Source organism: Ambystoma mexicanum, chromosome 6p (genome assembly GCF_040938575.1).
Source record: "Ambystoma mexicanum isolate Mex_15411 chromosome 6p, UKY_AmexF1_1, whole genome shotgun sequence".
Lineage (NCBI taxonomy): Eukaryota > Metazoa > Chordata > Amphibia > Caudata > Ambystomatidae > Ambystoma > Ambystoma mexicanum.
In genome coordinates, this window is record NC_090935.1 from 1,493,198,025 (window position 1) to 1,493,225,700 (window position 27,676).

The window sequence follows — 27,676 nt, forward strand, 5'->3', positions numbered from 1 at the left end:
GAAAAGTCCTGCAATGTCTAAAAGACAACAAAGAATACTACAAAGAAATAGACATTGAAGAAAACCTGAGGGAAACCACCAAAATAATTCAAGACTCATCAGAAACTGGCCAATTTCAACTTCTAGATCCTACGACAGAATCCAATATTTTAGACCATTATACAATTCACCCATTGCACTCTAAAGATACTATAGATGATGCACTGGAAACTTACCAAATGCGGCAAGCCAAAGGATCTCCAATCAGTATATGGGAAAAAAGTGTAAAAGCACAAGCCTTTCCTCTACTCTTTCTGACTGGAAAAGGAGGAAGGTACGATGAAAGACCCACACAAATAAGAGCATCAGAATACCGCTCTTTACAAATGTATTCTGAAGACCCCAGATTCAGACAAAACGTGAAATACATATTTCACCTTCTCTCTGAAAGTGAACTTGTAACTCTATGTTACGGAATTGCACACACATTGAAATCAGGTACCAATTTTCAAAATATGTCTGCTAGACAATTGCTACAAAAAGTGCAAGACAAAGATGAAGTTTTACAGTCGAGCATTACAAACCTTTTAGCAAACATGCATGGTACAGAAGAATACTGGTTCCAACGACACACGGAAGTACAGTGTATGATAAGAAACCTTGGCCCACTCACATGGTTTGTGACATTAAATTGTGCAGAATATGCATGGGAAGATTTGCACGATTTCCTACGCATAGCAAATAAAAACAAAACAAATATAGATATAAAAACACCAGGAGAACTCTTCTCTCTAGATCCTGTAAATGTATCAAGATATTTCCATCATCACTTTATTGCCATGCTACACTTCATTTGTAATAAAGTAGTGCCTCCCCTGGGAGAAGTGCAACACTGCTTTTGGAGAAAAGAATACCAAGCCAGAGGAGCACCACACATCCACATGCTTTTGTGGATTAAAGATGCTCCTAAATCTGGTCAGGACAGTGATGCCACTGTTTTGCAGTTCATTCAGAAATATGTCACTTGTGAAATCCCTTCACAAATTACAAATAGTGACCTACATGCACAAATTTTACAATTTCAAAGGCACAAGTGTGGGAAGTATTGTTGGGGCAAATTTAAAAACAACGGGAAATACTACACCAAATGTCGCTTTGGTTTCCCTAGACCAGTTTCAACTACAGGTGAAGTGAACAACTTGATGTCTTCAGTTAGACATGGGGCCTCATTACAACCCTGGCGTTGGACCATGGTGCTATTAGCACCATGGTCCATGCCGGATTCCGCCATGGTGGATGGTGGATTTACCGCCCCATTCTAAGGTTGGCGGGGCGGTAAATCCCCATTCACCATGGCCCCTTCCCCATTCCCATTTTTAGCCCATTGGGCTAATGGGCTGCAAAAAGCAGGCGTTAAAGTGTGAATCTGGCGTTAAGGGTTTAACAGCGCCGGAGCCTTTTACGGCGCCGTTAACCCCTTAATGCCTGGGTTGTACCGAGGCCCATAGTGTCAAAGGTAAATCACCTAAGAACACTTACTGCATAAAAATAACAGAAGGATCAAAGTACATCGATGATTACAATGCAATAATTGACCTCCTATGGAAAGCAAATATAGATGTGCAATACAATGCAAACAATTCCACTGCTGTTGCATGATATGTAACAGCCTACTTAACCAAAGCAAAAAAAAACAGAGCTCATAGACCTCTGAGATGACATACCATCTGACAAAACACTGTCACAGAAATGTTACAGTTTAGGCATAAAAATGCTCTCCCATAAAGAATGTGGCTGCTACGAAGCCGCAGACCGTTTAAGCGGTATTGCCTTGTATGGAAAATCTGAAAACATAGTATGGCTAAGCCTTGGACCTGCCAAATCCAGAAAAAGAGTTCTGAAATTATATGAAGACATAGAAACAATAGCCAAAAATGATCCCAACAGCCAAGACATTTTGAAAAACAATTTACTAGACACATACTACCCAAACAGGAGTACTACTTTGGAAACCATATGTCTATACTACATAGCCCAAAACTTCACATAGACAAATTATATAAACCAAATGAGAAGAAAGGTAGATACAAAGTTGAAAATTGTGAAGGCAGCCTAGTGAAACTTACAAAATGAATCTTAATTAATCATATGAAATTGTCATTAAAAATTCCTCAACATAAAGAACTGTATTACATGTCTCTACCAAAACGTTTTAAACCATGGAGGAATTTGGATACCCATGTCTCCTATGAAAATGCTTTAAAAGCAAATTAAAGCGCTATAACAGACATACACATTTTGCAATACAAAACAATGTTAGAAAATGAACAGCAAGAAGAAGAAGAACTCCATGCACCTAAATATAGATACTCCTGACAGCAGTTAATCTTCTCTAACAGGAAGCCAAGAACCACTTGGAGAACCAATTATAGCAAATGAGGCTGAATTAGCCATGACTGAAGTAGAAAACACCATGTACCAGTATGAAGAGTCTACAGAAGACTTTTCTATACTCAAATCACAATTAAACAATGAACAGCGTAGCATTTTCCTAGAAATAACAAAACAAATTGAACATGGTATGCAGCACAAAACTAAAACTTGTACCTGCCTAGACTACAAACCTATACTGCTATATGTGAGTGGTCAAGCTGGTTCAGGGAAAACATTCTTAATAAAAATCATCAGCAAGTTCCTCTTACAGTTGACAAACAACAAACTGTCAGCTGTTGTAACTGCCCCCACAGGTTTAGCTGCCTACAACATAGGCGGTGTCACTTTATACTAATTACTACTCCTTCCAGTAGAACACCAAAACAAATTAGACTACTACAAACTTTCTCCAGAAGCTGCAATGGAACTACGCAGAGTTTTGAAATAAATTAAAATGCTACTAAAAGATGAGGTGAGCATGGTCTCCAACCTAATGTTGGCTTTGATTCACCTCAGATTACAAGAGGTCCTCAAAACAGACTGCGATGAGCTCTTTGGAGGAAAACACATGATTGTTTTCGGAGATCTTCAATTAACACCAGTTAAAGGTGAACCTATTTTTAAAACCTTAGGGCACAAACTATGCCGTAAAACTCTTGGCAGCATAGGAAATGTCAATCTTTGGCAACATTTTCAATACAAAGAATTAACTGAAAACATGCGTCAGGTTGCAGACCTCACCTATGCCAACATTTTGAAAAGTATTCGGATTGGTGTTCTATCTTAAGTACCATAGAGTATCTTGAATACCAGATGCATCCATGACCTATATGGCCATAACTCATGTGCTACTGATGTCATTGAACAATTAGCAGACATAAGTGTAAACTATATGTCCTTGATGCCAACTCTTGCAAGCTGTGCACAATTCAATGAAACAATGTTGAAAAAAGAAATGCAGCCAATAGTTCAAATTTGCTCCACAGACAGACTGGACGTGCACGGTATGACACTACCCATGTACAACAACAAGCCACAGCATGACTAAATAGCTTAGGAAACTTTATCTCTAACACAGCTGGTCTAGAGAAAATATTAAAAATCTTTAAACTGTAGAGTAATGCTCAAACGTAACCTTGACATAGAGCAAGGACTAGTTAATGGAGCACTTGGTACAGTTGTTGGCTTTCAAACATACCCACGTGACAACAACATTCAGTTTGTCAATATTCACTTTGACAAACTATCAGAAGTTAAAAGGATAGGACGCTCAACAGCCCAATTCCTTCTTTTCAAAGACATGTATGTACGCAGAGAACAGTTTTCTTTATCTCTAGCATACGCAGTCACCATTCATAAATCACAATGGCCCTCATTACACGGTAGGTGGTAAGGGTTTACCGGTACCGGTAAGGGCACCGGTACCGGTAAACCCTTACCGCCTTACTACGAGGTCCCTTTGTGGGACCCGACCTTAATGGCTGGTTTTACCAGCTGTTAAGGAACGGGCCCGCAAAGTGACCTTGGTGCTAATTACAGTACCGCAATTTGTGGTACCGTAATTACCTCCTTCCCCATTCCCATTGAGCCCTATGGGGCAAAAATGAGAATGGGGAAGTGCCTTGGTGAATGGGAATTACCGCCCCCGCTCACCTTTGAGTAGGGTGGTAATTCCGCCATCCACCAAGGCGGACACAGTAAAATACCGGTGGTTACCGCTTACCGTGTAATGAGGCCGAATGACTTACCCTAGATCAAGCATTCATAGATATTGGCAGCACAGTGTTTAAAGAAGGCATGAGCTATGTAGCACTATCATGCCTGCGTACACTTGAAGGACTATTTCTAATCAACTAAACCGATTGACGGATTTTCACCATATTTGCGGCAGGAGTAGTGGCTGGGTCCCGAAAGTGTGCTTTTGTAAATTTGGTTTAAATCTGTCCATTAGTTTTCTTTAAAACAGGCTAAAAGCAGGTTAAAAAACTAATGATATCTGGGTTCGGTCTGCGGAACCACTTCCCTGTTCAGTCCGCAGACAGGCATCCGATTGGCCTAGAGGGCGACGCGATTTCCACGGACACCGGACGCACCAACTGATTTGATGGTGAAGAACGTGAAGTGTGTCAGATTTTTGGAAACGCCCGCCATGTTGGATTCGTGGACAGTCTGCAGTGTCCGCAGACATTGCGGTAAAAAAATATTTAAAAACACAACATTGTACTTGTCAAACTTATCAAACAATCTCTGGGGAGCTGAGGGGTGATGAGGTTGGGATGGGATATGGCCATAAGAAGCCAAAAAACAGGTGTTTTTTGCCCCCTGATGTCTGTGAAAAGTCTGGATGTTCGGGTACAGTCCTGTGATGAACACTTCAGATGTTCAGGGACATCTATGCCTATTTCTGCATTATAGGGTTGGTGAAAAGCCATTTTTCCATGGCTTATAACTTTGGCGCCACTCAATGAAACTGCATGAAAGTTTTTGAATTATTTTCTAGACCTGATTCTGATGAATGGTTCTGGAAAGTGTGGCGCTGTTTTCGTCAAGAGAGAAAAAAATTAGAGTCAGGGTCCCAAAATATTATAAAGGCTTATAAATGTGGTGCCATTTGACGAATCTTCACAAAAGTTTGCAAGACGATTTCAAATCTAGATATACATGTATTTGCAAAGTGTGGTGGGATTCTGTCAAGAGGGAGCAAAATTAGAGGGGTTGTCCCAAAATATTGTAAAGGCTTATAAATGTGGTGCCATTTGACGAATCTACACAAATGTTTGCAAAAAGATTTTAGATCTAGATATAAATGTTTTTGTGAAGATTGGTGCGATTTTGTTAAGAGGGGGCTAAATTAGAGGGGGCTTAACATTTTTAGATGGCTTATAACTTTGATGCCGTTTGACCAATGTAGACAAAGGTTTTCAGAAAGATTATAGACCCAACATTGAATGTTTATGTAAAGCCTGAATTGATTTTGTCAAGTGGGGGCTAAGTTATATGAATATTGTATGTAGATGCATTTTGACACTTTTGAGAAAATAAAAACCTGGGTGGATTTCCAGCAAACTCGTGTTAGGAGCATTAGCAAGGACCTTAAAGCCTGGTTTTGCAAATGTGCCTGTGATTTATTTTTTGACAAGTGTCATAATGTAGGTACAAAAAATAGTGATATACCTTTGGTGACTGAGGTAAAGCCTGTGGCCATGGGCAGTTGCTAGATTGTCTGGGTCATGGCATAGGGTCATGACCCAGAAAATCTGGCTACTGGCCATAACCACAAGGGACGACAAATGGGGTTAAAGTGACCATGTCCACTTGGTACCAGCTATGTGGTAAAGTTATTAGAAAGTGGGATAGCTTTGAAAGGGAAGAAAAATGTGCTTGTGGTAATATGGTCTCTAGGGATCTCTATTGGCCTTCTGCAGGCTGCCATGGAAAGGGAAGAAGGGCTCTCTACGGAGCCCCCCCATCCCTTTCCATGGTGGCCATCTTGGAAAATGATTTTCCTTCCTACAGCGGGATGCCACAGGCATCCCGATGTAGGGAGAAAAATCCTCTTTCTTTAGCACCCCGGGTATAATGTGGCGTTCATCCCTGTTCCAGGGGCTGGAACAGGGGATAACCATCCGGTACCCTCGTTATTTGCCCTCACTTTGCTTGGGACGATAACTTGGGCTGCCGGGCGGCCGTTATTCCCTGTTCCAGTCCCTGGAACAGGGATGAACGCCACATTATACCATTAGCATAACACAAAATGTGAATGGAAATGTTGGAAAATCTTATTGACTGTATGGGCCTCATTACAAGTCACCCGGTATGGAAATAATGGTGGCGGTAAACCCGCCGCCACCGTTGTTTCCATAGCGGGTGATCTCGAGTCCTGCAGGAGGAGGTGTCATTCCCGCCAGGTCTGACCTGGCGGGTTTAACACCGCCCACCTGCCGGCAGACGTAGAAACACCGCCACCATCACGAGATGTTGCCGGTGTTTCCATGTTCCCCATTCCCATTGGAATGGGGATTTACCGAATTCTGCCTCCGGAATTCCTGAGTCACCGGGGGTTGTAATGCCCTGGTAATTCCGGGAATCACGGAGACAGAATAGTAATACGAGTCCGGTGGTAACCGAGTCAGAAAAACCGGCAGGTTACCGCCGGACCCGTAATGAGGCCCTATGTACTTTACTGAGAAATGTAAAGTCGATGGAGTCTATAGGATTTTTTTTTTGTTCTATTTTTTAACGGGAAAGAGCTGCCCCACCCGTGATTCTCTCTGGGAGCTAGAGGTAGGCACTTCCTCTACCTCATCTTCTTGGTCCTCTTCATTGGCTTTGGGAGTACTGTGCTTTTTTTGTTGTGTTGGTCCTCCAGCTGGTGGCGGTGGTGGCTCTTGGGTTGGAGGGATGGCAATAGCTGATGCCATTTTTAAGATAAATAGCAGTTTTGCTAATATTCTTCCAGGTATGTGCTTTGTACTAGATTGTTAATGGGTAAGTAAGAATAAGTGTAGGAACTGCGCAAGGGTAAATTTTGAACTTGAAAGTTCCTAGATCTGTAGAAAATGCAGTTTCGAACTGTGCTCGAAGCACGGACCTGATCGCAAAGTGCGGACACGTTTGCGTACATGTCATCATGCCGCACACGTGCGCATGGTATCATGGCACTGTCCGGAAGGTCTGCGATGGCGTCTGACATTCGCAGACTTCGACGGATGCTAAAACAGTGGCAAAAGTTGCAAAAAGTGTATAGAAGTGTTACAAATGATGCTAGAAGGTGGGAAATGGCAGAGTTTTATGGTGAAACTTTGTAAATTGGACAAAAATGTTGCTATATTGGGGTAAGTATGATATTAGTATGTTGTAGGAAAATAGCATGCACTGGTAAAAGCCCATGAAATTCACTGAATAAACTTTGTTAAAGGGACATTATCGTTAGGTTGCACTAATAAAAACCTATAAAATTAACTGAAAAAATGTTAAACGGACCTTATGGTTAAGTTGCACTAACAAAAACCTATGAAATTCAATGAAAAAACATTGTTAAAGGGATGTTTTGGTTACAAGTAAAACCAAAAAACCTCAGAAATTCGCCAGTTATGGTAAACTAAGCAACCATAACCCGCGCCACCACCGTGCACTGCTAAGACTAACACCCAGGACATCAAAGATGACATCACAATAGAGTTCTTTGCCGCTTTGAGGCAAGAAGGGAAACCAGATGTGAGGAGAAACAACTAAAGGGTACGTTTTATAGAGGATTCATCTTGTACGAGTGGAGAACATTGAGAGCTATGTTTCTAAGCATTGTAATGTTTAAGAAAACACTGATCTGTTTATTTCCAAGTTTTAAAAAAGGGGGTATCTGGTAAATGAAAACGGAGGGAAGCATGGTTCATTATAGAAGTGTGAAGAATGAAAGAGAATGCACAGGGAGACAAATTTCGTGAAAGAGTCATGGTTGTTGAGACTAAATGTGACTGCATTAGAATTGAAACGCATTTATATGGTTAAGTTTGCTTTTTATAGTTACAATTTGTAAGCACAAAGTATTTAGATGGGAAAGGGGAGAAAGGAATTTGTTTGTAGGTTCCTTATCAGTGAAAGGGGCTTAGTATCCCATAGTGCGCAGCTTAGCAAGAAAGTGAAGATTTTATAGAAACCTGCATTAACCTTTTGTATCGGAAAAAGAGTCCTGTTACTGATACCTAGAGAGATAGCTTCACAAAACCCTTGCAATTCAGTGAAACATCTTTAGTTAAGACAAGGGTAAAGGTGAAACAGCTCCGAGCAACAATGCCCTTGAAATTCAGAGAAAAACCTTTAGTAGATGTGATGTAAAGGTGCCGGTTTAGCGCAACAAAACACTTGAAATTTGGCAGACGGCAGAAGCTATGCCACTTTAACTCCAAGCCCCCCCTGTTGCACTGCTGATGAGCATACTGATGACATCACAGGTGACCACACAACGTCATCACATATGACATTCTGACTGTTGGCATGGCAGTCCAGATTATATTTCTGAAGTTAGCAAAGGGTGCCTAAAAAGTGCTACTTGACAGTTCCGGCCCACGCACTACAAGAGGTTCCCAAGCACATCTCGAGGTCAGCACAGAACTGTGCTACCACTAATTCCTGAACTTACTTCCAAAGTACTATAAGCTGCCATCACTGGAAAACTGCTCATAACTACAAGATTTTTTATGTTCCCACTTTCATGATCAGCTTTGCCATCTTGATCCACTGTCTATCATTACATCCACTCCTACTTATGTGACCGCAATCGTTTTACCTGCACCACGACATACCATCCTAATTCGTTTCGTTCTGTTCCTCCCTTTGCTATTCCAGTGTCTCCCTAACCTTCACTTTTGCCCTTTTTCCTTTCTTCTTCCACCACAGCCCACATAGGTTACTCTGAGCAGGTGCACAAACTTCTCCTTTTCAGAGGATATACTGGTGCCGTAATACTACTTTGGTGATGATTAGTGCAATATACAAGCTTTATAATGTAACATTAGTAACAAACATAAAGAAATCCGGTTTATCCCTTAGAACGAGGAGTCTAGGGATGATTATTTGTGTGCCCCACAAGTCTCACTGTTTATGGCCTAAGCATTTTCTTTTGGCCAATGCAGTTTGAGCCCCCATGGAGGTAAGCAATCAAAGGGTCTAATAATTGTTTTTCTGACATTAAAACACGTACATATCCCCCCAAAAGTAATGAAAAGGAAGTGGGCTGCTAAACATATAATCCAACTAGAAGTTAAGCTCTACATTTTCATAAGACAATATCCAAAAGGTAATCCAAATAATCGGTGTTAGTAATGGCTGGCAGAGGGGACAAAATGGTTACACTTCCAATATCAGTTCCTCAATCGATGGTGATTGGAAATGCTTTACTCTTAATCACAACACATTGTCCGAGGGCCAGTCACAAAAGGAGTAAAATCCGATCCGCACATATCATAAATAAACACACAATACATGCATCAGAAGGATAATGAAGACATAGAAAATTCAACAAACAACTCCAGGAGCCAATGAATGGCAGGTCAGACCAAACAAAAGAAAGGTGCAAAGAACCCAGGAACCACACTGCAGAGCAACATGAACTGCATCGAGCTGGTGTCATCAATGGGAATTTGCAGGTGCTGATGCTGGACTTTGACAGAGCCATGACAAATCAGAGGCAAGATGAAAGGAGACAATTGGGGCAGAGAAGATGGAGGCCAATACTATCCCCATGCACTCCAGCAATGCGTACATCCTCACTTTGTACAAGGTGGACTAGGAGACAATCACCTTCATCCTGCAGTTCACTGTGGCAGCCATACATAGCAGGATCTGCACATAGACTGCACTAACCTACTACACACTTTTCTTCTATCCTAGCACCAGAATTCCTCCGGGTGATAGCGCGCTATACAAGCAACCATAACATAACATCACATACACAAGCTGGTGGTGGTCCTGAATTCTAAAACATTGGAACATTCCAAACATATCCTCTGATGGCTGCACATACTGTCGCAGCCCACATTGTCTGTGGTTCCCACTTAGGGCCTGGATACCCTTTTGCTCCATGTACATAGCTACATCTCCATCACAACCACAAAGGCTGACATAAACAGTGTGAAAGCCAGCTAGCTTCTTCTCCATCTTTGAGTTCCTGACATTGCTGGGAGAACTGAACTGCTCTCACATCCTCTTGCCCCTCCAGCCAATTAGGCAAGGAGGCAAGCATACAGGACCCAGTAGCATCAACACAGCATCAATGTCTTGAAGGCCTGATGCTGTCCTGTGCATCTTGGGCAGCTATGCCCAGCTCCCCTGATCGAACAATGTCTCTGTGATCCTGTGCAACACGACTCTGCCCGGGTACATTTAGTCACTCAGCCAAACCCAGACCTGGCTGCAAGGGACAGAAAAGTAACAACTCATGTTGTTCCACACTTCCAGGCCTACCCTTGTACATCCTCACAGTTTCCTTCTCCACAATTCCTCCCACCCATGTTGTGAAACAATGGCAGTAGTAGTGCCAAGGTCATGCAGAGGAATGATTGGTTTAAGATAGAAGTCATCCCAAGTCACTACATGGACTATGCTCTTGGCTAAGATCCTCACTTTGTAGTGTGTCATAACTACTATGGTTCCTTGCAGGTGATGCTGGATGCACAGTCCTGACATGCCTGCTTACTCCCATCCATGACCCCAAATCCTAGCATGTATAATGTGTAGGGCTGTAACTGGGCACAAACAAGGAAGTATGCCTCCATGCAGAAGTCATTTGAGCTCCTAAATGCAGTTATGGTGTCTGAAGAAATGACCCAAGAAGCTTTGTAAGATTGTTAACCTGTAGGGATCTACATTAAAAAAAGAATACAAAAAGGTTGAATTACAAAATTACGAAGCCCACTTGGTTGCATTTTGTAATTCGTGCTTTTTCAATTTTGGTTGTTTGTCCCCCGCTGGGCATCAAATGTATGCGGGTGACACCCCTGCAACCCCCACAACCCATAATATCAAAGTAGGGGAGCGGGAGACACCCCCACAACCCTTGCTCCCCTTGTTCATTATTATGGGATTCAAACTTTTATACCAGGCCGAAAGCACACTAATTTTGCATTCAACCTTTTCCCCCTCTTTTTTGGGGTAACTCCATCCTGTAAAGCATGTTGGGCAATCCAGTGACCAGTTGCTGGATGGCCAAGCTCAACCTGGAGCAGCAGAACCCAGACAGCGGCCACGAGGAGGAAGTGTAGGATCTTCTGCCAGGGGCAGGTGGTGGTGTCCTCTGTTGTATTGACAGAGGGGGTTTGCTGTGCTCTGCCCAGGCCAGCCTGCTGGACCAGGTACTGATTAATACTCGCCAGGATGCAAGAGATAAGGGTGCAACCAGAGTCCATAGCTCCCTCATTCTCTGGCTGTGGAGAGTCATTGCTGTCATCAGATGTTCCGCCTTTTTGCACTCACGGGAGAGGTACTACTCACATTCTCCTCTAGCTTCTAGTTCTTGAACACATTGCCTGTGATTGGTAATACAAGGTAAGAGAGGCAATCAGCAGCACTAGATGAGTTCCTCGTACCTCTGCAGGTAGAGACACCTTCACACCACCACCTGCAGGGGCTGGAGGGACTTGTAAAAGCCAAAGGTTAGTGCCTGCTCCAGCATCACCTCCAAGATCATTAATTTCTGAGGTTTGCTAACTGTCGCCTTCAAGAAGAATGTGGGGCAGTTCTGTGGAGTCCTGTCCCCTTAGATGGTGCTGGTCAATTATGTCTGTTTCCTCCTCCACAAAATAAACTGTAGTGGTCTGTCCTCTAAACCTAGGTAGTGAACATTCTCATTGGAGACTAGCAGTGGGGTTCCCAGTGGAGGATGTGAAGACAAGTGAGTGGACATTTTCAGGTCTACCGTGGTATCTGACTTACGTAATGGCATCTGGCTGTAACATACCCTCTCGCTGCCTGCTATGGCTGGCGGTGCATTGTTGATGGCAGAGATTCGGGCCGAGGCAGAGATGATAATCGTGCTGGCGGGGTGGGAGGCAGTACGGCAAGAGGGGATGGTTCCAATAACAACTCTGGCTGTAATGGTGGTGTGGGCAGGGCATGTGGCTGTGTGTGATGGAATTACTTCTCTGCAGGAGTACAGGGATGAGTAGTGGTTAAAATTCCTACTCATCCCATACTTATACTAAATCAGCAGTGATCACAATTATATCTGTGAAACAGGCACAACATGAATTGTATGCCTCCTTCAGCTCTTTGAGGTATCAAGGCAGGCTATACTTATCAAGAGGGGTGTGAGCCATCATCGAAGCTTCCAAACAACAATATTACTTTGATACCAAAATAAAGGAAATCCCCAATTAATTTTCTAAAAGAGGGGTATTTAATTGAACTAAAAATGCAAACACATTAATATAAACACTAATAATCCATACATTTAAAGAAAGACACAGATTATTCAGATTTTGGAATGAAAGGGGGTACTCTGGGTCTGAAGACAGGGCTAGCAGCAATAGACTCTGCTGCAATATTCAAGAATTTTACAGAGCGGGATCATTAATGTGACCAGGGGGCTTAAAACCAGGTCAGGGGGACAGAACCAATGCAGCTAACTTTCAGTATTGTTTTTTGGGCTTGACAGCATCGATCTGGGAGTCTGGGTGCTTTCTGAGGTTGTTATCTGGCATTTGGTCAGTGAGAGTGTCAACTGGTTCAAACGGGCAGTGCGGTTCAACAAGCGGCAACAACACTTGGCACAAAGAAGCTTGGGGAAGGCAGGCAATGTCCAGGTCGACATAGCTCAACTGCAGTTTGAGGTGGGAAGCAGAAGCCAGAGATGTTCATTAGTCCCTGGGTCCCTATGAGACCCAGTCCATGATCTTGAAAATTAAGGTGAGTCCTACTTCTGCCCTTCCCCATCAAGAGGGCTGCCAGAGATCACTTGCAGTGCTGCCTCTTACAGTAGGGGGCGTCCTGGATACAAGTGTCTCAGCAGGCACGCAACCCTTGTTCCAGCAGCTGGTCACCTGGGTTGAATGACGGGAGGGTGTTGCTCCCACCTTGAAGTATTTATCTTCAACTCAATGTCAGAGGACTTGGGGAAGACTGTACCCCTGTAAGATTCGAGTTGAAACTTTCTTCTTCTAATGTTCAAAGAAGATTCAGTGGAGGGGTGGAGAATGTATTCCCTTATGTAGTCAATTTTCCACAGAGGATTGGTCCATTGCAAGCCTTGTGTTAAGGTCTGAACCTGGCAGCTATGACAAGAAACTAGGCCTGGTGATGTCAGGCCCAGAGTGCTTTGTCTGCAGGAAAGTGGGAAGGGGTGCAGGAAGCATTAACAGCTTATTCAATCCCAAGTTGGTGGACCCCCTCTCTGCAACTTCTCTGCTGGGCTATTCAAACGCATTCCTCTCTATTGTCTGCCTTACATTACAGAGACTCTAATGATTACACTCTTGTGTGACCTCTCCATTGTTTTAGCAGGCTTCCCTTCGAAGTACTGGTTCCAAGCTGATGTTTTAGGGGTGTATCCTGTCCTCTTTCAAAGGTGACAACCCTTTGCACGGAGAACAAGGGGCTTCTAAGGCTGAACCCAAATGGTTTGCTTTCGGTGGAATTCAGTGCTAGACAGGGATACATAAAAACTCTGACAGTTTAATGAATCACTAGAAACCAGGCTGGCAAAATGACATCAAAGGGGTTTTAGCCAATTACCCTGTATATTCCCGTAGGCGACCATATCAATCTTATATTTATTTATTAATCAAACTAGGCAGGTACATTTGTATAAGTGAAAACTGCCTGTTTACTTTCAAAGGGATTCACGTTTTTATTCACAAACAATTCTATGCATTTCAGTAAGAAATCCTTTGCCGGGCACATTTTTGAAGTATTCGTGAATGTCCCCTCCATTGTGTAGTCCTCTCTCCCAATTGTAGGAGATTTGAGCAACCACAATCGTATTTACACTTTTCAATAAACAAATCAGCTGAATCACTTTTGAAAGAGCCATTAGTGGCAGGTGGCATTTTAACACATACTCATAACAAAACTGCAGGACCTGTACAGATGCAGGAAAGTCATCTATTACAACTCTGTCCAGGCTCTGTGGCGCAAAATACATGCACACCTCCTACATTGCATATGGATTGCACCTACAGAAATGACTTCACAGAAAAGGGCATTGCAAAGAGTATCATCAGTCTTTGATACTTGGAGGCACCATGGAATTGACTTTAGCATAGGTTGCCATAAGTAATCCAAGTGGCAAATAAAGTTGTGGTGCAAAATACCTAAATTGCACTATTATTATGTATGGCGTGAAGAGGGAGAAACAGAACATGCCCTCTGTCCCGGAAGACCCTTCAACAGGAAGATGAATCTGTGACAATATGGCCGTCGGTCATATGAACTTGCATCCATTCCCACTGCTCCCACGATGAATAATTATCATGAGAAATACCCTCCCAGGAGACCCTACAATCCAGCAGTAGTGCAAATCTTACCCAGAGTGAATAAGGAGACACAAGACGGAGCTGGAGACGGTTAACTGGACAGACTCCGCTAAGCACTAAGAAACCAAGCCACTTCTCGTTAGACATACCATGGCGATTTAGCTACATTAGACATGAAGCATATGTTCTATCCGCACACCCTGGACACACACGCACACACACTCAATTACACGAAGAACACAGGTATACAGCTCTATAGTTAGAGGGCAGTGACATATACATACTGTCTGAACATTTATTATTTTGCCATTTAGGCCTGCTAAAGCACCGCGGTAACGCAAGAAGCAAGAAGAGTTTGTGTAAATACTTGCAGACGCTCATATGCAAATAACCCCAAGGTGGGGCAGGAGCACTCACGAGACCTGACAGCCATAACGTTCTAACCTACAGACTATAAGAAGATGTGCACAGTAGAAGCCGGACCATGGCTTAGGAAATTTAGTAGGCCACGAACAACGTAGAAAGGGAACCCGAGCCTCACAGAATGCCATGTAAGCAGAACCCTTGTGGCAGGAGCTAATCCGCCATCAAGGTTGCAATATTACAAATGACATTCCTCACTCTGAATCAAAGTAACTCCGGCTGCAGGAGATGTGCACTCTCCAATAAAATACAGAATAATTCAGAGCTCCTGGGATCACTGAGGTGGTCTCCAAGCACGTGATCTGGCCGAGCTGAGGGGCTGCCAAGATTGGGGCCTGAGAAGTGCAACCTGTTTCGCTGTCCAGACAATAGCTGCAACAAAGTTTTTACAGTCATGTTACAGTTCTTCGTTGGGAACCGGAGAACGCTAATTGCAGCTATGGGCTACACACTGTCATGATGTTGACACATAGTTGCACCTTGCAGATACACAAGGCACCATTCCCAGGTGTTCTGCAGGCTGGGAACAGAGTTTTTCCCGGGCTTCTGACCTCGCGGCTCACCCAATCACAAACATGGACCCTAGGGGTGGACACGGGGAGGGGGAGTCACCGACCAATCATGGGGCTTGCTCACTGTAACAAATTTAATGTAACAACTTTTTGGGAATGGCCAAGCGTACCACCTGGCACTACATTGTCTAATAACACACCACCTCCATAAGTTTCTATATGGGACCTACTACTCAACAGCCTATCCTGAGTGAAGATAGGTTTTTGAGACAGTTCCCGAGAATTACGCTAATCGTGATGTCAGATGCCATCAAAACTGGTCTGCGAGCCAGAGTCTGTTGAGAGATGCGTGGATGTTCTTCCATGTATGTGATCCCTGTGGTGCTTTGGCTATAATAAATCGCAGTAATGTCTTGCCTCTTGTGTGGACCTGGCGTATTTAATTGGGGAACGGGAAGGAGTTACGCCTTCTACGGGCTCTCACCTGCGGGCTCACAGAGCGGCTGGTCCGGACCAGGGGCCCGCCCCTAACAAGAGCAACTCTATAGTCATTAGGCTTTTTTATAATAGTATGATATGTTAATATAAGCTATGAAGTGAATCACTTACGGAACCCTGCAGATAAGACAAAGTGCGATTAAATTATTTACCCAGGATCACACTGGTTAAATGGTGAAACCGGGATGTGGACAATTTAAGCAACTGGATACATCTTCCCAGGTTTAGCTGATATAGATATTTATTAAGGTTTTGCTTTGCATGTCATGTGCTTAAATGTATAGCAATGCCTTGGAAGCAAACCACATTAGATAATAAACTAGCCTTTCATAATAAACTAACTTTATACTATATACCTCGTCATAGAAATATGTTGAGCAATAAGTGTATGGCTTTAATTTTATTCTCCCTGCATGCAATGTCACAATATAATCATGCAGCCTAAATGCTGGCTACCCACACTCTATGCATCACTCCGCTGCTCTCAAGCTAGGTCCCTGCTTTAAACAATAAAAATAAAAAAAATACAAATGCAGATTAATGTGAGGCTAACAAATTCTCCTTGGGTTTTAAAGCCATAGTCATTATTTTATAACGCATGCAGCATTATGCACCCTTCTCACTTCTCATCACGCCCATCCACATTTCTTAAGGGACAAAAGTCCCTGCTACAAGTCCCCACTCCCTCCCATAAATGTCTAATGGCTCCCATTGTAATGCTCTGTTGATAAAGAGCAATGTGTCAAGTCCCTGGGAGAGCCGCTCTGCTGCCCGGAGTTCGAACTTACTTACACATGAAAGTGTGTGCCCTCGAAAGGCTGGAAAACAACAGGGTGGGTCCCATGGCCTGCACACCCCCTCACAGGTAGCCTGAAGTAAAAGCAGGACTTTTGCTGTCCCGCTCAGAGGGTCTGCAGATCGCAGGACTGACCTGTCATTTCAGGACATTGTCCTACCAGTGAGATACCTTTCTCATTTGGTACCCTCATTATAACTGAGGGTGGCGAAAATTGAGAGGTCTCCCGCTGCCAAATGTCCCGGTCTGGCTCTTAAAAAGAGCCACTGGGAGGGGGGCGGCAAGCTGCCTACCTGCTCCTCCTCTCATTATACCACTGTTGCTAGTATGTCAGTAGACATGTTCTAACAAAGAGAAAACATGTGCACTATACTTTTCAGCATGGAGCTATAGGAAAGTTAGCCATTATTGCATTACCAGAATCCTCTTACATTAAAAATCAGAACAGGTAAGGCCAGTATGCATTCAGAGATGGCATTCTGTCACAGAGTGCTGTCTCTTGGAGTCAGATCTGGAGACCCAGTCTTGCTCTAGCTTGTCCTGGCAACACTGCTGTTGCTGGATGTGACTGCACCTATCCTATAGGGAATACACATGTTAATGTTAATGTTAATGTTAATGTTAATGTTAAAGGATGTTTGTACCGTGCACTATCACCACCGGAGTGGTCCCCTGGCGCTCTGGAGGGTCTGAAAAAGGGAGAAAGGGTGAGTGAGTTAGTGGGAGGAAGCTGGAAAAGTGCAAGAGAGCAGTGATGTGCTGTTGGCAGCCTCAGCCCGGTGGGTCTGTTGGCTGGGCCTGTGGTGTTTGCGGCCCGTAGTCATTGTGTACTGTTGTGCGAGTCTATGTGTGTTTTGCTCTGTTGTTGCAGTGTAGTGATGTTTGTGCGGTTTGTTGTGCTAAGGCTTGTGGTTGTGTTTGGTTTAGAGTTTGAGAGATGTATGTAGAGGGGGGGAAATTGTTAGTGGATTGGTTAATTGCCATTTCTGTCTCGAAGTGAGATGCATGGCAAAGAGTTAGTGGCTATACGTACATGGTCCTGGGTATCCCTGACACAACTTGTGTTTGGAGTCTGCGTCATCTGTCCTGGCAATTGGAAGTTTCGCCCTGCGCCTCTCATTTGTATGTCCCACGTCAGACTATTCTGCTGTAGGACTTTGCAAGTGTTGTGCGGTCAGCCCATAGTGCTCAATATAGCTAATCATTAATGGTGCTAGCCAGGTTTCAGCTGTGTCTAAAGACCACAGTTGTGCTTTGTTTTTTTTTTTTTGCAAAGCACATTATAAATTGATAGTATCATGTTGTTGGCGTTTGCATGCATGCCTTTGAAAAGCATTTCAGTGGGGATTCTGGGACTTGTAGGAGTACGTATTTGTATTTTGTTAGGCATAACATGACCAAGAAAGTTATGTGTCAACATGTGCTACAGGGGTAGGCCAGACAGGGGCTTTCCTAGTCTCCTCTACACCATCCATATATCTAGGACATTTAAGACCCTCTCTTCCTATGGACGAAGGGCAATGAGTTGAACCGTGCTCCTTCCATTGACCACTGGCTCATTATGGTGCTTTGTAACTAGGATCCGGAAGCAGTGCTTCAGGTCCTACCACAACTTCCTCACCTTGTAGATGGTACAGAGGTGGGTGGAGGGTAATGCTTGTTGTAAAATACTTTTCTTTGAAAGTGAACACTTTGTGCACTTTTGGTCGAAATCCACCAATTTAATATACATTTACGTGTGTATGTGGGGGTATGTGGCAGGGGGTGTGGAGGTTAGGGGGGCAGTGTGCTAGAGGGTATGAGGGGGACTACCCCAATAAAATAACGGGTTGATTTGAGATCGCACAAAAGTGCACAACCAAAGTGCAGACTTTGAAAAGAAGCTTGTGAAAACACTTAGAACCAGGTGGAGACGACCATGACCTTAGTGCCTTGTCATAGTCTGGTGGACTTCCAAACAGGGTTTTGGGACATGAAGTGGCCAAACGTCTAGAGAGCCTCCTTTGCACCCTAATCATCCAGAACCTCCAGCTCCACATTGGATGAATTCACTTTGCCCTGTGGGCTCCTCCATCACTTCCTGGGCCACTAGGGGTTATTGTGGATAACACGGGGGACAGGCAGGGGCCACATCTACAACTGGGGTAATTTCTTTTCTTCTCTAGATTTCTCATGGTTCACTTATTGTTTTAGCCACTTCTTCTTTGCCACAGAAACTCTTTGCAGGGACCACAACGTGTACGCCTCCCACTGTCTAACTGCTGAGTTCCCTTTCTCCCTTTTAATAACCTCACGCACTGCAGCTAGGTGACCGTCATCAAAGGAGCCTTCTAAGGGCCAGACCAGCATCCATCTGCCCATGCCTGGGCCTTGTACTGCAGTCATGAGTGCCACAGGGGAATCAGGAGAAAGTCTCACTCCCTGGTTTGCAGAATTTCGCATTCTGATAGGCAAAAAGATGTTGTACACAAACTAAGATGTCTTGACAAATATGAAATCACTACAGGGCGTAGGTCAAGACTCAACTAGGGAAGGGGTTGGATGATAAACAGTTGCAGGACAGGGGCACAGTAATGCCAAGCTACTGGTCTACTTCCAAAAGGAGTGTCAAGTACAATTCTCAGGCGTCCCTGGAAAACTAATCTGATTCAGGCAGGCAGGTCAGGCAGGCACTCCGCACATAAGAGTTCCAAGCGAAGATGATCACTAGAGGCCCACTCTTGTGCTCCTAAAGAAATACACAGCTCTCACGACCAGGATATGGACACAATAAAATGGGTAAGTGGGTGAGGTTGAGACCTCTACTAGCCTTGTTCACTCCTATTTAGTGTCTAGGATATGAGTTTGGTACAGAGTAGGTGGCTCTGGTACTAGTGAACGGAATAAGGCACTTTGGTGGGGTGAGGGCTCCAGCCGCCCATGAAGGATGCCAAAAGTATACTCCAGGGAGGTATCTACAAGTGGACTTACTCTTGGTTCACTTATTGTTTCAGCCACTTCTTCTTTGCCACAGACACACTTTGCTAGGACCACAACGTGTACCACTGCCTAACTGCTGAGTTCCCTTTCTCCCTTTTAAGAACCTCACGCATCGCAGCTAGGTGAGTCTCATCAAAGGAGCCTTCTAAGGGCCAGACCAGCAGGTTCTGATGCTTGGTCTGTTTATGCCATACTGGCATCCATCTGCCCATGCCTGGGCCTTGCACTGCAGTCATGAGTGCCACAGGGGAATCAGGAGAAAGGCTCACTCCCTGGCTTGCAGAAGTATCCATTCTGATAGGCAAAAATATGTTGTACACAAACTAAGATGTCTTGACAAATACAATGTCACTACAGGACATAGGTCAAGACCACCGAGTCCCTACTATCCAAGTCTGTCAACCAGGGTTACTCTAGCGCACGCACAATCCTTTGCAGGCACTCACAGATGCACATTCACAGGCGCTCAACTAGGGAAGGGGTTGTGTGATAAACAGTTGCAGGACAGGGGCACGGTAATGCCAAGCTACTGGTCTACTTCCAAAAGGAGTGTCAAGTACAATTCTCAGGCGTCCCTAGAAAACTACTCTGATTCAGGCAGAAAGTCAGTCAGGCACTCCGCACAAAGGAGTTCCAAGCGAAAATGACCTCTAGAGGCCCACTCTCGTGCTCCTAAAAAATATACAGCTCTCACAACCAGGATATAGTGAATGGAATTAGGCACTTTTGTGGGGTGGGTGCTCCAGCCGCCCAGACGAGAAAAATGAAGGGTGCCAAGTGTATACTCCAGGGAGGTATGTACTAGTGGACTTACGATAAAGATGCCACCTCACCCCTGGGTGAGCACTCCAGCCAACCAGACAAGCAAAATGAAGGATATCAGGGCACATTCCACAAAATAAATCTACAGAGAACTTACTATTAAGATGCCATCTCACCACTCTTTGCACCCAGATTCTGGCACACTAGTAAACTGGAGTGTGCTCTAAAACGAGGCTCTCAGTGGACCGGTCCCTAAGGTGAGCAATGAGCCACAGCTACCCTTGTTCACCCTCCAGTATGGGCCTAGAAGGAGAGTTTGCTACGAAGTAGGTGACTCCCCTCTCCTGAGGATCTCTCAGGGTTAGAGCCAAACACCAGATACAATTAGGGGTTTAGAACTGCAGACTATGACTAGTTGGGTAGATTATCTGGAAAGGTACACACTATGCTTTGCCAGGACAATTTGTGTGATGTTGTTTAGGTGTGCAGATCCTACTCTGACAGGGGCATCGCGCCAGCACCTTGACACTGTGGGAGTTGGACTTGGGTTGACCTGATGGGTTCACTGACCTACCCTCAGTGTTAGCACCCCGCTCAGAGACTAGGAGCTCTCCCCTCAAGCTACAGGCTGGCAATGTCAGTGCGTGTGACTAATGTGGAGGTTCAATGCCAGAAACAAGCAACTATAGATATTATTAAGGTCCAAAATATAGTGATCAGGCAATGTTAGGAACATGCAAGCACTTGACAGAAATAAACAGCAAGCATAAACAGCGCAGAAACGGTAGTCAGGGACGAATATACAGTCATATGCAGTGCAAGATATAAAATACATTTGGGAAACATGACAGTCACACACAGCCATTTCCACATCGTTTGCAAATTATGTCCTATTGTTTGATTGCACCCCAGTTGGCTTGCAAAGGATGATTACTGCCTTTTCTACATATGTCAAAACCCTCTAAAAATTAATTCAGGGAAAAGTAAGATTATTCAGTTGACCTGTCCATTTAGTTAGCAGTTAGAAAATGATAAGTTGGAGCGAGTAGATAGTTTAATATATGTATTTATTTATTGATTTATTTATTTTTGATTCAAAGTTGTTTTAGTTGAGGATCTCAACTTTTTCAACAAAAGCATTACATTTGACAGTGAACTTTTTCAACAGAAACGTAACATTTGATAATGAAAATTCTTACGGCTCATTGCCTCACTTGTTACAATCTGCATTTCATGGTTCAAGCTCATTATTATGCACGCACTAATACCATAGTTTAATTTTTCTTCGCTTCCCCATTATAAGTAAGCCTAGAAAATCACATATTCGAGAATATTTGAAACTTAAGGCAGGGATTCTGGCCAGTCAGGCGTCCCGGATTAATGCTAAATATGGGAGGTTTTCAGTGATTCCGATGTCGAAATTCTATGAAGGTACAGTGATCCCCAAGCTAATTTCTGAAATAGAGGAATTGCAATTGTGGGCACTTGAAAGCATGTGTAATCTAGAAAGTATTGTTTGTTGTAGGGGGCTGCACATATCAAATATAGTACCGGTAGCCACCATAATTTTTGAACTTGGATTGAAATCACTACAAGTTAGTGCAATGTGGAGATATGTAGTTCTTTATTTTAAAATACTCAAAACTTGGGAAATCACACTTTTGGAGGACCTTCATGGAATAATAAGTGTAAATAAGGTTAATGTTGTGAACTCATTTTGTGATTTTTGTAATAACATGCTTGCCGAAATTGGGAAGGGCCCTTTTGATCTCATGGCTGACCCAGGGAACGTAAAATTGGCTTTATACGAAAATCATTGGTGCTGTACCCTAGATACATTCTATAGTTTAAGTCTTTGTTACATGTAAATCATGAACACAAATGAATGGGAACAGTAGCACCATACTTGAATATGTCCCCGAACCAACATGTCCGGAATGCATTTTTAAGATTCATTGGAATTTATATCCCATAAAGGAAATTTTAAAGAGATGCAGCTTGATACCTCAAGATTTAATTTATTGGTAATGGGGTGCCTGGGTGGTTACCCAACTACCGCTGTCCTTGCGGTTATAGGATTTTTGAATAGTCTGGAGCTGAGTGATTGCCAGGCTGGACAGATTGTGAAACCGCCTTTTACTAGTGATCATTTTTTTATATTCTTTTTATGAGGAATGATTGATGTACATTTTAGGAATTTGGTAAATGTTTGTAATTATTATAACATTTGGTTTGATGTGATTTTTATTGTTACTTCTGCATTTGTAATCTAAACTTATCGGAGATAGGAATGTTGTTTATATTTTTAAAGGTTGAAATATCTTTTAACCGCAATTTTTTTTTTAAATGAACATTGAATTTTGCAAATGAGCCCCTTTGGTCCATGCCTATTTTTTATACTTGGATTACACTTCTGCTCCCGCTGGCATCATAAAATGTGTTTCCCTTTACTTAATAGGTTACTCTAGGTTTGACTACCATTTAGTGCCTCTCCCAGGGTTGTGTTTGTGTGTCTGCATGTTTCTTTAATCGAAGTGTGCAGACTGAAGGGCAGAGGAGATGTCTTTATTTTTCACAGGGAAGAATCTTAATGCACATGAAGGGTTACCCCGCTTTGGGTTTCAAAATATCACAAAAAACTACCACAGAAATATCTGTGACCCTCTTTTCATAGAAATGGCTAAAGCAAGCACAAAAACACTAACAGCGGCCATTGTCATCTGGGTTCAGTTGCAGAGCTCTCAAGTTTCCGGTGGTCATGCATGAGAAGGCCATTAAGTTCTGTTTTTTTCCCTTTAGGTTCTGAGACTTAATTTCGTCTTGCCCATTTGAAATGTAGAAAAGCTACAAGTACCAAATTCCAAGCAGAAACAGATCTGGACAGCCTTCTTACGCATGACAATGGGGAACTTGAGAGTCCTGCAGTTGATGTAATATGGAACAAGGCACTCATTATTCAGTTAGGGTGGCAAGATTTCCAAACTAAAAAACCATGAACAGCCATAAACATAAAAGTGGGACGATCCAAACCTGATCCTCGCCACCCCACATGCCATAAATATTGTCCATTTCCAGCACTGCTTCAAGATTTAAACTGTGCAATTTGCCCGCCTGAAATCCTGTTAAAACGTGCTTTTTCTCTAATTCCAGTTAAACAAAGTCCTTGCTGTGTTCTTTTCCCAAGCAGTACTTGGTATGTTATGCTAAAGGTACTTGCATAACGCACCGTCACCAACGGAATTGGTTCCTAGGCACTCTGGCGGATCTGTAAACAGGAAGGAGGGTGGGTAGGGTTAGTCGGGAGGAGGGGAGAAGGAGAGTGGGAGAAGTGGTGTGCTGTTGGCAGCTTCAGCTCGGTATACACCGAGTGCTGGGCTTTGGTGCTAGTATCGGATCGGGCGAGCCCTCGAGTGCTGTGGGTGATGTTTATGTGTTGTTGATGCAGTGTGGTAAAGTGCATGCGGATTGCTGGGAGAGAGATGGTTGTGTGGCTTTGTGTGGGTTAAATATGCAGAGGATTGAGGCAGTGGCGTAACACAAGATGTGGGGGCCCCCCTGCGAGCCATGCTGAGGGGGCCCCCCAACTCACCAACAAATCAAGGGTCGCGCCACACTCTGGGCCAGCCTAGATTATCACACTTGCGCAATACGCACAAACGTGCTGCTGAAAGGATATGCCGCACACTGCAATAGGAGAAAGATATACATATGTGTTTTAATATAACATACAGCACACTGTCTGAGAAAAATTGGCTAAAAAGCCAGAGTGTTTGCAATTGTTTTGTAGGGTAACACCAGTCCAATAGATGCAAGTCACCAACAGAGCACAGGAACATTAAAGTTTTGCTATTAAAAATGCCATGCCACAATGAAAACATGTCCAACTGGCTGCACAAGGTAGACCAGTGTCGACATGTAATAACAATATAGTAAAGCTTGCCAGGCCACATTTAGACATATCTAGACTGGTTGCACCAAAATGGCAGTCGAAGCAATAACACTCATCAAGAATAGAACACACATTCAAGCCTGTGTCTCTGTGGCCTGTTCCCTCCCAGGCCCTCTGTATGGCTCTGTCATCTCACTTCTATGCTAAAACTCAGGACATCCTGTCCTCCATCTCCTCTTCCTCTCCCTCTTCCTCTCTCGGCCCCCCTTTGGCCATCTCTACCTCTCTTCCTCCTTTCTCCTCTTTCTCTAAGACAACACCTGACGAGGTTTCTAAACAAGTCCGATCTATGAAAGTGTCATCCAAACAGGTGCTCTCCTGCTCCACCAGAACCATCAAGAACCATATTGACACCCTCGTTCCAGCCTTGACTGATTTCTGTAATCACTCTTTCCCCTCTCCCTTTAAGCACTCCCTTATGCACCCACTCGTCAAGAAGCTTTCTGCCGATCCTGCCTGCCCGGCAAACTATCGCCCAATCTCCATCACCCCTTTCCTGGGCAAACTGTTGAAAAAGCTGGCCATCTCCCAGCTTACTCTCCGCACGGAATCTGTTGGTTGTCTCCATGACTATCAGTCTGGCTTCAGTGCCAGACACGGAAACTGCTGTCCTGAACACCTGTGAAGTTCTGCTCTCTAACCTTGATTCCAGCATTCCTTCTGTCCTCATCCTCCTTGATCTTTCCTGTGCTTTCGACACGGTCAACCATGCCACCCTGATCAATCCTGATCAATCGACTCCATGAGAACCTGGGCATCACGGATCAGGCCCTTGAGTGGCTGACCTCCTTCCTCTTGGACTGCCCCTCCCAGGTCCAACTTGGTCCCTTTCTCCCGCTCCATCCTCTCACTCTGGTTTTTCAACCTCTATGTGGCCCCTTTGACCTACCTGATCCCTACATTCTCCTCTAACTTGCAGTGTTATGCGGATGACACTCTGCTTTCCTTCAGGCTCCCCTCACACTCCTCTCATCTCTCGCTCATTCCCGACTATCTATCCGCGATTCAGGATTGGTGTGCCTCCAACTATCTCTGCCTTAATGTCAGTAAGATGGAGATCCTTCTCATTTGGACTCCTGCCCCTGCTTTCCCTCTCTCACTCTGGCCGCCCGCCTTGGGCCCTCTTCCTTCGCCTTCCTGTGAGGCAAACAACACTGTTGTCATCTTTGACTCCACTCTCTTTTTCTCCTCACATCTCAGACGTTGCCAAGAAGTCCCACTACCAGCTGCTCCTCATCAAAGGGACTCTTCCCTTTCTCACTTTCCCCCAAACGCTCACTGTCTGCAGAGCCCTGGTTCTCTCTAGGCTCGACTACTGCAACAGCCTCTTTCTCAATCTGCCTTTCTCTACTATCCAGCCCCTGCAACTAATCCAGAAAAGGACTGCAAGACTTATCCTTGGCCTCAAGCACAGGGATCGTATCTCTCCAGCCCTGAAATCTCTCCACTGGCTTCCAGTTGCTGCAAGTATCAAGGTCAAGACCCTTTGCATTGTCCACAAGGCTTTCTGGGCCCGGGGCCCGCATTACATCCAACGCTCTCTTCCAAAATATCTTCCTTCTCAAGCCCTTCGCTCAGCTACCTACAACTCTCTAAGGGTTAGACGCTTCTCCAGGAAGAGAGTGGGGGGTAGTTTTTTCTCCTCTACAGGTGCCTCCTTCTGTAATAGCCTCCCTGCCCCTCTCAAGCTTTAGCAGACCACCTGAAGTTCTGGAAGCAGCTCAAAACCTTCCTCTTCCCCTCTGCTTTCTCTCTCTCCCTCCCCTGCTGGCCCACCTGACCTACTTGTCTGCTGTACCGACTGGTTGCTTGGCTACCCTCAGAGTCTCACTGAGTCCAGACTCTTTCTTGATCAGTCACCCTTGCACTGCCTCTGGTCCTACCATGCACTTAGGGGCTGTAACTGTAACCCTACAGTCCCTTGTTCTCCTTGCACTACCCAGAGCTGTGCTGCCCTGACAGCACTTACTCAGAGCATTGCTGCCCTGTTTTTCCCCTCCCCTCTCTCTTGCACTTACCCCGTCCTTTTCCTCTTGTGCTTCTCGTTATCGCACTTGCACAATCTGAATGACAGAAGGCCTAGTAAGATTGTTTGTCTTGTCCTCACTCTATCTTCCATCCCTTGTCTTGTCGCACCTAGAAACACTTGTGTGCAGGTGCGTTATAAATGACTTATATCATATCATTTGATCAAAGCTGCCCAGAAAAATATACAATGCTGCAGTAAGAAACGGCTGACTGGCAGCACCCAAATGGCAGTCCAGCCAGGTAATTCACTTAGCAGGACTGCTTTATCATAAATGCCCCATTAAAAAAAAGTCATACCAAACTGAGGAATGACTAGACTGGCTGCACCAAAATGCCTCTCTAGCCACTAATACCACATATCATGCCTGCTTAGCCTGGACATGGACAGCCATTATAACTTGTTGTATAATCCTGCCCCCCACACATCCCCTCTCCCTCCCACCCCAACCTCCAAAATCAGCTCCTTGGCCCAGAATAACCTCCACGGCCCTCTTCCTTGCCCCAGAGTTTACGGTTGAGGCTCCTTGCCTCATAGGTAAGTACTGGGATGAGGATGAGTGGGACTAGGAGTAATGAAGATAACAGGTAGCTAAATCAAGCATTACTTCCATGTACCTCTACCTCATCCCAGTACTTGTGTATGAGGCAGAGTGCCTTATACACAAGTACTGTCTCATACACACTGGGACGAGGAAGAATAGGGCTAGGAGTAATGAAGATTACCAATAAGTAATCCAGGCATTAAACACAAGTATTGGTGCAACACCATTGAGTTGACTGGGATTCAGCACTCCCCCCCCCCGCCCTGAAATGTTGGGCTATGTTGACCAGACCTGGCTGACCTTCAGAGCAGTTGCCAGACAGAAAAGGACACAGATGTTAAACGGCACCTGGGTTTCTCTGTTAACAAGAACCCACCAATTGCTAACATAAAGCAATTCACTGTTAGTACCTGCGTTCAAATGCCAAATTTTTTAGGCAATTGAAATCGTGATGTGGGTTTAATACTTGCATGCCAGGGGAATGATTGGAAGGGTAGAGAGGGAACAGGAGACCACTCATTCTCACAGCAGTCCATAAGTGGGTGCTTTAAACCTTAAAGGAGAGAGTTAACTGCTTGTAACATTGAAGCTGCACTAGAATAGTCTCATAAAAATGCATAAAGAAATTAGATGACCCAAACAAATAAGTTTGCCCCTCCCACACCGCCCATGAAGTTGGCACCCCTCCCAACATTTGAAGGGTTAGCCCCTGAAATGTAGGTTTTGTTGCACCCCTGAACGCAAGCACACACACCATTCACCATATACACACATGCACACCCAGCCATCCATACATTTAAGTGTGCATT